This window comes from Sander vitreus, chromosome 6 (assembly GCF_031162955.1).
Source record: "Sander vitreus isolate 19-12246 chromosome 6, sanVit1, whole genome shotgun sequence".
NCBI classification, from domain to species: domain Eukaryota; kingdom Metazoa; phylum Chordata; class Actinopteri; order Perciformes; family Percidae; genus Sander; species Sander vitreus.
This window is the reverse complement of record NC_135860.1, coordinates 1616545-1629044: the sequence shown is the minus strand read 5'-3', so window position 1 is coordinate 1629044 and position 12500 is coordinate 1616545.

The window sequence follows — 12500 nt, the reverse complement described above, 5'->3', positions numbered from 1 at the left end:
GTAATACATTTAGGGAAACAAACCTCACAAATTTACAAGAAAAACAAACAAATGTACAAGATTTTTTCAAACATTTTCTGAGATTATAAAGTCATACAATAACGAGAAACTAATAGTAATAATATAAATATGGACTGCCGGATGAAAAAACCAACATTACATTTAGACCTACATCACTGAGATTATTCCGGTTGTTTCTGCTGCCTCCCGTCATCATTAACCTGGATTTCTGTGTCGGAGCGTCAGGATTTTCCAGCTCAGATTCCTGTTGAGGGAGACGAGGGTTGGTTTAAACAACTACACGCAGACAGACACAGACACACACACACACACACACACACACACACACACACACACACACACGGATTATTATCACACACACATATGCAGGAAGCTTACTCACAAGTACACATAAACACACTATGACACCCACCAAGGCTTATAAGTGACTTACACACAAAACACACACACACACACACACACACACACACACACACACACACACACACATCCGTATCCCGTGTGTAGTGGTTATAATCTCAGGGAAAGGGGAGCAGGCAGAGACGCTAAAGCAGCAGCAGCAGACGAGGATTTACAGCATCGTCTTCCTCCTCTTTCTCACTTCATCTGACTCCTACACACACACACACACACACACACACACACACACACACACACACACACAGTCCCTCTATCAGGTATTCTGGTACCGATCACTTAACACTCTTTAAAATTCTCCTCAAAGCAACAGTCTGACATTCTCTGAACTCGTCTTCCCCAGAGTCCGATAAGAAAAATGATATCAGTTTCGTCTCTGTGTGACCATGCAGGACCATGCATGTTACTGTATGTTAGCCTAGCTTAGCACCAAGGAATCTGGGGGGGGGGAACTGTTACCGTAGCTCCTTCCAAAGGGACAAAAGTACACCAATAACTCAGAAACCAAAGAGTCTGCTTAGTTTAGTTGACAGTGGAGTTAGATGCGTGCAAAGAATTTAAAGCTCCGTGATTGGATGTTTCTTACAAAAAAACTGTTATCGTCTCGACTATTGTTTGAGAAGTGCCTTCAACTTTTCAGCCATGATAGTGTCCTTCAACTTCAGGCAGAAATATCTAAACAACTATTAATGGATTATTGTTACATTTTTTTACAGACCTTCTGCAGAAGAACCTACACTTCAGAAGTATTAAAGGTTGTTTTTCTACCCTTTTTACACTTTTGATTAGCCATTCTTGACTGAATCCTCTGAACATTTCTTTCTGAAATTTGAGATGGCTTCATCTGTAACACAGTTCCTCCAGACTTGAAGAGAGAGAACTATGAGTCACTGAACATTTTCTAACAAATGAACAGGACTTCTGGAACGAAGGCGCCCAAAATATCTCAGACCTTAACTTTCGGGTGGAAAAACAATGCTGCTAAAATCCTCATTTTTTTCTTCTTCTTTACTGTATTTTTATTGGTATCCACTCCTTTGCTGCTGCCACAGTGACTCAAGATAAGATGAAACTTTAATGATCCCTGCGGGGAAATTGGGTCCCTGTGTCTTTTCTAAAGTTATGTAATACAAAGAGCTTCAACTAAAATCACACAAGGAGCCACCTCATCCTCTGAGTGTCAGTAGAAAAGAAAGTTTGAGTTATTTTATCTTATTTTAGTTCTGTTAAATTGAATAACAAGCCTCCTCAGCAGGGTTTTCAGATTACAGAGAGGCAACACGTTAGCATCCTGATGTCAGTGTTAAACAACACGGACTAAATTAAGTTTGATATGATTCTAAACATGACGACATGACGCATAGTCAGGAGAAAACATAGCTGAATATGTTAAGCTACTATTCATAAACTGTATCTCACATTTCTTCCTTCAAATGTTGACTACTTCTGAGAAGAACTGTTCCTGGGCGATTCCAGGATTATTTTTTTTTAAGATTATTTTTTGGGGCTTTTCCCTTTATTTTTGAAAGTGGATAGAGATGAAAGGGGGAGAGATATGGGGGCTGTGCCACACTTATTATGGATAATGCAGCGGGGGCTGTGCTACACTTATTATGGATAATGCAGCGGGGGCTGTGCTACACTTATTATGGATAATGCAGCGGACAGGGTTGTTCAATTAAAAAGTGCCACTGAAAGGAGGAGTTAATGTGCTTACTATATAGGTACCTGTCTAATGTATGAGAGCATGTTTTGTGTTGCATGAGAGTATGTGGCGGAACCCCTCTGGAAGCCGAACAGGATGGCGAAGGCTCTCTGGAGGCTGGTGGCGAAGGCGAAACCCCTCTAACGGCCGAGCATGGAAGCGAAGACTCTCAGGAGGCCAGCAATGAGGCCGATGGCGAAGACTGACTCCCTCTGGAGGCCGAGCAGACCGGCAAAGGCTGAGTGTCACTGGAGGCTGGGCAGGCGAAGGATCTGCTGTGCTGGAGCCAGCCCAAGGGTCCGCTGTGCTGGAGCCAGACCCAGGGTCCGCTGTGCTGGAGCCCGGCCAAGGGACAGCTGGGCCGGGGTCAGCCAACAAGGTAACTGGAACAGTGACAGCCAACAAGGCAACAGGAGCAGGAGTCGGCCAGGCCGTCGACAAAACACGGGGAGCAGGAGTCTCTGGGGCGCCGGACAGTGGCAAAGTCTCTGGGGCGCCGGACAATGGCGAAGGCTCTGGGAGAACGGTCATTGAAGGCTCTGGGAGAACGGTCATCGAAGGCTCTGGGAGGCTGGACATCGAAGGCTCTGGGAGGCTGGACATCAGCTGAGGCTCTGGCCGGCTGGACATCAGCTGAGGCTCTGGCCGGCTGGACATCAGCTGAGGTTCTGGAAGGATGGTCAACGAATATTCTGGGAGGATGGTCAACGAAGATTCTGGAAGGACGGTCAGCGGAGGCTTTGGAGAACTGGACGAGGACCCTGGTCCGCTACACAGCAGGGGCTCCGGGCCGCTGCACAGCACGGGCTCCGGGCTGAAGAGATGTTGAAGCAGGACATGGTGTCGGGAGCCATGTTGACCCCTTCCCCGTCTACGACCTCCACAGGTCCCTGGGAAGATGACCAGGCGGGTCCCCACAAAGGACTGTTTGTTCTTGGGGGTGTACGCTGACCGGGTTGCATTAGGGCCGACAGACAGGAGTTCAGGGGAGCTGCTAGTTGATGTACTGGACTTTTGACTTGTAGCTCAGAGGCTGGCTGCTTTGGCTTCCTCGGTCTGTCTAGCACACATAGCAAAATATTCAGGAATAATGTCATGAAAGTCTCTGGCTCTCCTCCAGATTGAAAAACTTCTTGACAATGGGAAGCAGGTAAAGGGGCAGGCTGGGTGACAAATAATGAACCTGTAGCCAAGACGCTAGTAGGTCGAGAAACAGGCCTGGTGGGTGAGTCATTCCGGCTAATTTTAAGGAAACATTTAGCCTCTCCTTGATAACATCGAGGTTGGACACAAAATTACTCACCCAAAGTCTATCCTCAAACCACTGCTGCTGCGTGGAGATCCTCTCCAAGGGATAGGAGCATGCTGATGTGGTTTGGATTTTAAGAGTTTACTCACAGTCTGGTCAAACTGTGAAACCCTCTCCAAAAAGAGACTGCAGGCAGTGGTGAGCTTGAGGATTTAATAAACAATAATCCATACAAACAAAAGAGTCCTGAAGATAGCATGCAATTAAGTTCCAAACGTCGAGGAAGTCAAAAACACGAATCACAAGAAAAACCAGGAACACCAAGACCAACGGGGTAGACCACATACACTCTCACAAAACAGAAACAATGATCTGACACTAGACAAGGTCAACACAGAGACACAAGAGGTAACGAGGTGAAACATGGAACAGGTGACACGAGGAATTAGGAACAGGTGAAACACATCAGGGTGGGGCAGACAATCACAAAGGCGGGAAAACAAGGCAGGAAGTAAACAAGACATGACAAAGGAGAAAACAGACTACCAAAATAAAACAGGAAACCGCAACATACACAACCGTGACAGGTTGATCTCTAATCTCCAACATAACCTGCTCCCGATGACAGCAATGTGTTGCATCTTTTTTATTCAATGTAATGAAACAGGACTTTGCTTCTAGATAGATTAAACACTCTACATATTAATATGATTTACATTAAATGCTGAAGAAAAACAAGTGATGCAGTTCCCTCATTTTGGCTTAGAGTAATATAAAATATCACACAGGAAACAGGAAGCTGAGCAGTCTGTCTCTCTCTCTCATCAATCTGCCTATATACAAATATAAGCATCGTAACTCTACAACTCTTAACAGTTTATTCCCCATTCAGGCATTGTTGACAGATTGAAAAGTAGCCATACCTATTTTATCCATTATATAATTAATTCACCTTTTCAGACACACAAACAGCTTTGAAAAATAATTCACTGTAAAGATATATTTTCACTTTTGACAAAAAAATTAAATGCCTTTTTGTGATGACATTTTTATTCAAGAAAACAAAACACAAACATTTAAATTGTGAAGTAGAAGTCTTCACGGTTTTATATTTATGAAGCCAGTTGATATTATCATACAGAGTATCCAGTAACCTTCTCAAGTCTGACTGCAGTGTTTAAACAGATAAAGACTTCTTTTTGCAGATCCATCTATATCTCTCAGCACAGCTCACTGCTCTCCATATGTCTGACCGTCAGTAGCAGATGATGGTTCATCTATCCAGTCGCTGGGACTGAGGGAAGAACATGATGTTTAGATCAAGATTCATGATTTGAAATGTTTAGGAATGTGTCTCTTACCTTTCAGCCAGATCACTTCCATCGATCCATTTCCATCTCCCTCCTTCAGCTCTCAGGCCAATCCAGTATACAATAGTTGCTTAGACAAAAGATAAGATGCTCACAGTTTAGTTCTATTATAGATTATCTCACCAGCAGATGAGAATCAATAATCTTTTTTTAAAGTAACAGAGACTTTATGAAGGGATGTGGTGACGTTTACAGTGTACCAACTTAATTTAGATTTCCCAGATAAGTGTTTGAGTTGTAGTTCTGCTTTTAAGATGTCACAGTTGTTGATTGGTTAACCGCTAATGTCTCAAGTCTTCTCCTTTAAAGGTGTTATTTCACACTGTGTGTCAGGGGGTCCTCCCACATAACATTTTCAACATCAGACACTTCATTTCACGGATTCTGGTGAATTTCTATGCAACAATATATGTTGCAAATGTCTTTATTTATGTAAAGGAAATTATTATTATTCTGTATTGTTCATGTACTTCTCAACAACAAATCTATTACAGAATGAGACCTTGTTAAAGCTCCAAAGTCTACATAAAAGACAAGAAATCACATCTTTATTTCTCACGCCCTGTTGTGTTCTTTAACCCCTCGATGTAGCACGAGTAGACACAGTTATTGTTTCCTGTTCATGTTTTGAGCCCCCTGAACGGTTATTTTACCTCTTTTGGGGAGTGGGTTGTGTTAGATCCCCGAGCTAACCCTCCTGAAGAGGTCCTGGACCAGCTCTCCGTTTAAAGGGTCCGAGCCTCTTTTGCCTATGGGTATTATCCTACTAGGTTAAAGGGACTATTTAAGCTGGTGGCGAGGAGACTCGCCTAGCTTCTAACTGCCTTCCTCCGTACGTCTACCCTGCTTACACTAGCACTGCACCTGACTGAATGGCCCCAGGGGCAGATACTGCACCAGTCGCGCATGTTAACGGCAGCTCTCCTCTTAATGATCTGTGCACTTGGTAGTTGCTATGTTTGGTTTTAGTGGCTCGTACAGTGAGCCACAAGGGTCTGCTTAATTTCTATGGCTGGAGCAACCTATTAGAACCTAACTTTGTCGTTATACACACACACACACACTCCTTAAGAATTCTTGCCTTAGTGAGGCGTCATGAATCCATTGTCCACAATTTAATCTTTAACTTCAATGATAGCTTTATTGCAGAATTTAGCAAGGAAATTGCATAATGGATTTAATTCTTAAAACACTGATTAATTATATATTTCAAAGTGATTAGCTTAACCAATTATTCGTAAGTAAAATTAGTTTAAATCCAAACCCCTGATGTAAAGGCTTGTAGCTGGAAGATTGAATGTCCAGTTTTGTAGGGAGAGAGAGGGAAGGGATGTGCTCGTCAGTACAGTCCTTCCTGGCCTGCCGTACTGCTGGATTGCTGTTGAGACTCCCGACTCACTCCAAAAGTCCGCAAAGTCTCGTATCCAAGACAGTCACTGTTGGCAGGGTGAACGAAAGAGTGCTCCTTAAAATCCAAATTGTAATCCTTAGGCCGGGTGGGGATGGTTAATCCTTCTTCTAGCCGACACTCCTGTACCGGCCGTAAGTAATAGGAGATCCTCTCTCTGCGATGATGGCTTTGTTCGTTGCTCTGTCTCTTGTGTTGAATTTTTAAGTCGAAAGATGAGTTGCTCCGATGTGGTCGATCGAACAGCAAGTCTTGAACCTGAGAGCCGGCTGAAGGACTTAACCCCGATCCACCCTGAGTTGCTTCTTTTTATCCTTTCAAAAATGTGTGCACGCTGTGGTCTGTATGTGTGTCCGTATGTGTATGTGTTGGCAAGTTTGTGTGTCTGTAAATGAGTCACTTCCTCTCTCTCTTGGTGTACATGACTTCTCCCTCGTAGCTTCAACATTTCAACATATTTCCTAATACATTACTTCTCTTGATTAATACATGTTACTCCCTTTTTGCTTAATACATTCGTCATATGATTTTCCACTTATCTTACTCCTAATAATCAACCAATAATCATTCCTCAAATGGTTACATACTTCATATAATCATTTTCGAATGATCATACATGTTTTGCTTGTAGCATTAAAATCACCTTTTAACTTTTAGCTATTATTCATTGTGCATTTCATCACCTACTCAGGCAAAGAATCCCCAATCTTCCTGGGTAGCGACTAATGATGGAAAGTCCTTTGTTTTCCACTTGTTGGCCTACGTCAGGGATCTCAACTTACTTGACAGTTGTCTTAAGTGTTGTAATGTAATAAAGTACAAATACTTACTACTTGCTACTGTACTTAAGTAGATTTTTCACCTATCTGTACTTTACTTCATTTATATTTCCGGAAACTTTTACTTTTACTCCACTACATTTCCCCTAAGCATTTTAGTTACTCGTTACTACAAAATAAAATCACAAGAAATGTGTTACACTGGAAAACAGCAGGTTTGGCAAATCATTGCTCCTAAATTGCCAAGATAATGCACACTCCCTTCCAGTTGGTGACCTAATGCCTAAAACAACCATAGGCCAAAACTAAAGAAGAAGAGGAGGAAGCATAAATACTGTTATTCTACTTCGTTTAAGAATGCTTGATTCTGATTGGCTGGGAGGAGGGCATTAACCCGGCAGGTTGCCCGCTGACTGAGCACAGCGTCATCAAATAGTAGATCAATACGCCGCTTGTATTTTTTTTTCTATCACAGAAAATTTCAAACATGAGGTCCATTATAAAAATAAACCTTGTTTAAAAAAGTCTATCGGAGGGTCAGTCGATACATAGTTTCGCAAGCGAGATACAACGTAGCAACTACGTTATTAAACTAACGCTAGTGATCAGATGCAGCCTTGTGTGGTTGATATAGAAACTAAATAACGTTAGCTACAGTTTAGCTAACGTTATTCGCCGTAGTTCTAAACATTACAGTGTTTTAAAAATGGACGAATTCATTGTCAATTTTAATATATTCGGAGGAGGGAAGACATTTGAGGACTGGTTAAAGAGCGACGAGGACGACGGAATGACAACAGAGAAAGACAAGGCCCAGGGTCCCCGTTTCCGAGATCTGACAGATAAGGAGCTGCGTACAATTGAAGACGGGGCCCTTGAATCAAACACGAAAAAGGTAACTGCCTTTGCTATCAAGGTGTGGAAGAGCCACCAGAAGGATAGACTGACAGTGACAACTGACCCAGACTGTAGTTGCTACAGAAACTAATTAGCTACAGCTGAGCTAACGTTATTCACCGTAGTTCTAAAGGGGACTACTTTTTGAGGGAGATGAACTCAAACAGAGACGATATCACCAATGTGTCACAGCGTTTAATTCAATGTAGTGAAACAGGACTTTGCTTCTAGAAAGCTAAAACACTCTACATATTATTATTCTTTAGCTACATTAAATGCTGAAAAAAAACAAATGATGCGGTGCCTCCATTTTGGCCAATTAGTAGCCACAATATAACCTGTCACACAGGAAACAGGAAGCTGAGGTAGGGTTGGTACACAGCGATAAACAGTAAAAAGCCCTATTCAACTACTGCTTTAATTCATATTATGGCAAGAAATACTCAACTAAGTAAAGAGAAACGACAATCCATCATCATTACTTTAACACATGTAGGCCTGTCACTCCGGAAAATTTCACGAACTTTGAATGTATCCTCAAGTGCAGTCGCGAAAACCATCAAACGCTGTGATGAAACTGGTCTCATGAGGACCACTCCAGGAAAGGACGACCAAGTGTTACCTGTGCCTAAGAGGATAAGTTCATTAGAGTTACAAGCCTCAGTAACCGCAAATTAACAGCACCTCAGATTAGAGCCCACATAAATGCTTCACAGTGGTGAAGTAGCAGACACATCTCAACGCCAACCGTTCAGAGGAGATTGCATGAATCAGGCCTTCATGGTCGAATTGCTGCAAAGAAGCCACTACTGAAGAAGAACGACAAAAAGGAGGGAATGGCTTTGGCCAAGGAACACAACAATTGGACATTAGACCAGTGGAAACCTGTACTTTGGTCTGATGAGTCTAAATGTGAGATTTTTGGTTCCAACTGTTATGTTTTGTGAGACGCAGAATAGGTGAGCGGATGGTTTCTGAATGTGTGGTTCCCACCGTGAAGCATGGAGGAGGAGCTGTGATGGTGTGGGGATGCTTTGCAGGGGACACTGTTAGTGATTTATTCAAAATTCAAGGTACACTTAACCAGCATGGCTACCACAGCGACATGCCATCCCATCTGGTTTGCGCTTAGTGGGACCATCATTTCTTTTTCAACAGGACAATGATCATAAACACACCTCCAGCCTATGTAAGGGCTATTTGAGCAAGACAGAGAGTGATGGAGTGCTGTGTCAGATGGCCTGGCCTCCACAATCACCCGACCTTAATCCTATTGAGCTGGTTTGGGATGAGTTGGAGCAAAGCAATGCAAGCCAACAAGTGCTCAGCACCTCTGGGAACTCCTTCAAGACTGTTGGAAAACCATTCCTGGTGACTACCTCATGAAGCTGATTGAGAGAATGCCAAGAGTGTGCAAAGCTGTCATCAAAGCAAAAGGTGGCTACTTTGAAGAATCTAAAATATAAAACATATTCTGGTTTGTCGTTGACTATTTCCTTTACTACATAATTATATAAAACCATTGGTGTTTTTTCATAGTTTGATGTATTAAGTATTAATCCACAATGTAGAAAAAAAAATAATAAAAAACACTGAATCAGAAGGTGTGTCCAAACTTTTGACTGGCACTAGTCAACTCATTCAGCCTCCTTTTTCTATGCTAAACAGCTATTTTGTATACATTTATTTCTGTTTCTGCATTTGTTTATTGTTATTAATGTTGAATATGTTTGTTTGTGTGTGTATGCACCAAATACCAATGCAAATTCCACGTTTGTGTAACTTACTGTGGCAATAAACCCTTTTCTGATCCTGTTTCTGATGGTTAGCGGAAAGTGTAGTGACTAGAGATGGGGGGGGGCAGGTCCTATACCACATGGAGCACTCACATTTAACCAGCTACACTCGATCTTGCCGCTACAACACAAAATGAAATCAGAGATGCAGCAAAACAGAGAATATTTTGTGATTTGCAGGTTTTGAGGAAGATGTAAGTTTGATTTATTGTAGGTATGTTGTTCTGTCAGCAGAACATCACTGAGAATAAACACTCCAGTCGGTTAGGGGGTTCATTTAAATGAGCTTTTCCGGAAGGTCAAAGTTCAGACACACACACAGACACACACACACACACACACACACACACACACACACACACACACACACACACACACACACACACACACACACACACAATTTATACTCACAATCAATCAGACTTTATTTGTGTAGCACTTTTCATACATGTAAATGTAGCATAAAGGTCTTCATACAACCCCCCCCCACACACACACACACAGTTATACACATATAACACAATATCCCTCCCCCCAGCCCCATTCACCTGAAGCCAGATGTTAGAGACAGACAGACATGAATCTGAGAGCAGAAATACGAATCTGTGCAATGAGAAGAGACAGACGGCCAGCAAGCGGGCTCACACAGACACACACTGATGTGACACACACACACACGCTCTCACACACACACACACACACACACAAACAAACATCAACCGTATTCTTTTCTATTCTGCACACATACACACACAAACACACACACACACACACACACACACACGTCACATCAGGCCTCTGAAATACACGCATGATTGCTCATCCGTGTGTGTGTGTGTTTGTGTATGTTTTTTTAGACGAACTCCGATGTGACACGTTCAAGCAGACAGCGCCAAATCAGAGAGTGTGTGTGTGTGTGTGTGTGTGTGTGTGTGTGTGTGTGTGTGTGATGAACAATAATGATACACATGAAATACACGCTATTTATATTCTCCAGGTCTGGGCCGGCATACAGTATTTAGTTTTTCTGTATTTACTGACTTTTATTTTTCTTTCTTGTCCCGTGTTGTGTTCCCCACCAGAGTAACGTGTTTACTGTAAACTGTGCTGAACAGCGAGAGAAGGACAACTTTTATTTTCCCGCTAACGAATCCAAATGAAAATCACTTTCAATTATTCATAGTTTGACTTTTTTTAGTGAGAACTAAAATCTGAAAACAAGAGAAATCAGTGTGTGGGTGTGTGTGTGTGTGTGTGTGTGTGTGTGTCCCACGTCCCTCTGCTTTGTTTCACCCCTACATTACCCATCAGCCCTATAACCCGGCGAGGGCTACACAGCCGGGCGAGAGTGAGAGCGGCCTTGTTGAACGCAGCTTTTGAAGATGATGCAACATGATGGACGAGAGAGCGAGCCGCTGCTTTAAAAGAAATGAATCCAATGTTTTTTTTAAAAGCTACCCGCTCGCTGTGCAGCGTGAAAAAAAGATCCAGACAGGAGAGACAGAAGGAGGGGAATAAAAAGAGAAGGGTTAGAGATGTAGAACATTAAACAGAAGACATCAGATACAATCACTTCATATCAGCTCAACACAAAGTCCGTCCTGCTTGTTTAACACATGGAGAGACAAACATCTCTCCATCTTCACACGCCTATTAAAGACACCCTTTGTTAGACTTTACATCTTACCTTTCTCGTTCCCTTTTTATAAAAAAACTAGCACATCATTTAGCCTGACCTTCCTCTCCCTGCCGGATTGTTAGCTTACCACACTATGCCTTACCTCCAGCCAATGCAGTATTTCCTGTCTTGTTGTTGTAGAGCTTCTAACCTGTCTGTTCCGTGTTCCCAGAAATACTCACCTTTGGAATCTTCTGCTAGTACGATCTTTCCTCGGACCCAGCATCTCTTCTGCCATCCCAGCTATCTCAAGAACCAGCACCTACAACCGTCTGCTCTGCCAACACCGGATTCACCACCACCACTGTCAGCCCCAGCTTGCTTAAGACCCAGACCCTCGTACTACAAACTCACTCTCATTATTCAATAAACAAATTATTTTTGCACCAGTTCCAGTCTCTGCGCCTGAGTTCTGTCTCCAACCCTGACACATTTAGGCCGGATATCCGTTGCCTTGGGCTTTCTTTGTGTTTGTGTTTCCAGCTCGAAGGACCAAGTTGTTAAGATAATTATTTATCAAGGAATGGACAGAATCACTGAAATTGTCTCAAAGTTTGTTTACTTGCAAGTACAGTCAGTTTTACAGCACTCACAGCATAAGTACAGAAAATGACTAACGATAGCCTTCAACAGCTGCTTATTTATAGGATAAAATACAGTCATAATAGGAAAAGTCAACATTGTTTCTTATCTCTGGTGAGGCAGGGCATCTCCTCCTCCTCAGGAGCATTCTGTGTTTTTCACAAGGTTAGTCAGTCGGCTCCCATGATTATCTCGTGAGAGCGCCAGCAGTATTTTGGCTTTTTACTATGCAAACAGTTTAATATTAACAGAAAAGTTTGTAACAACATTTTAAACTCCGGTGGATTTCAGAGGACTATGGTTAACTGCTCCTCAGATCTCTGCAGGGTAAATCCAGACAGCTAGCTAGACTATCTGTCCAATCTGAGTTTTCTATTGCACGACTAAAACTACTTTTGAACGTACATGTTCCACCAAAACTAGTTCCTTCCCGAGGCTATTTTGGCAGAGGCACTGTGGCTCCGTCCAGAGCTTAGCCCCGCCCAAGACGATTGTGATTGGTTTAAAGAAATGCCAATAAACCAGAGCACGTTTTTCTCCCATCCCAGAATGCTGTGTGGACTAGCCAGACCCTCCTCCGCAGTGCTGTGGAGGAAGG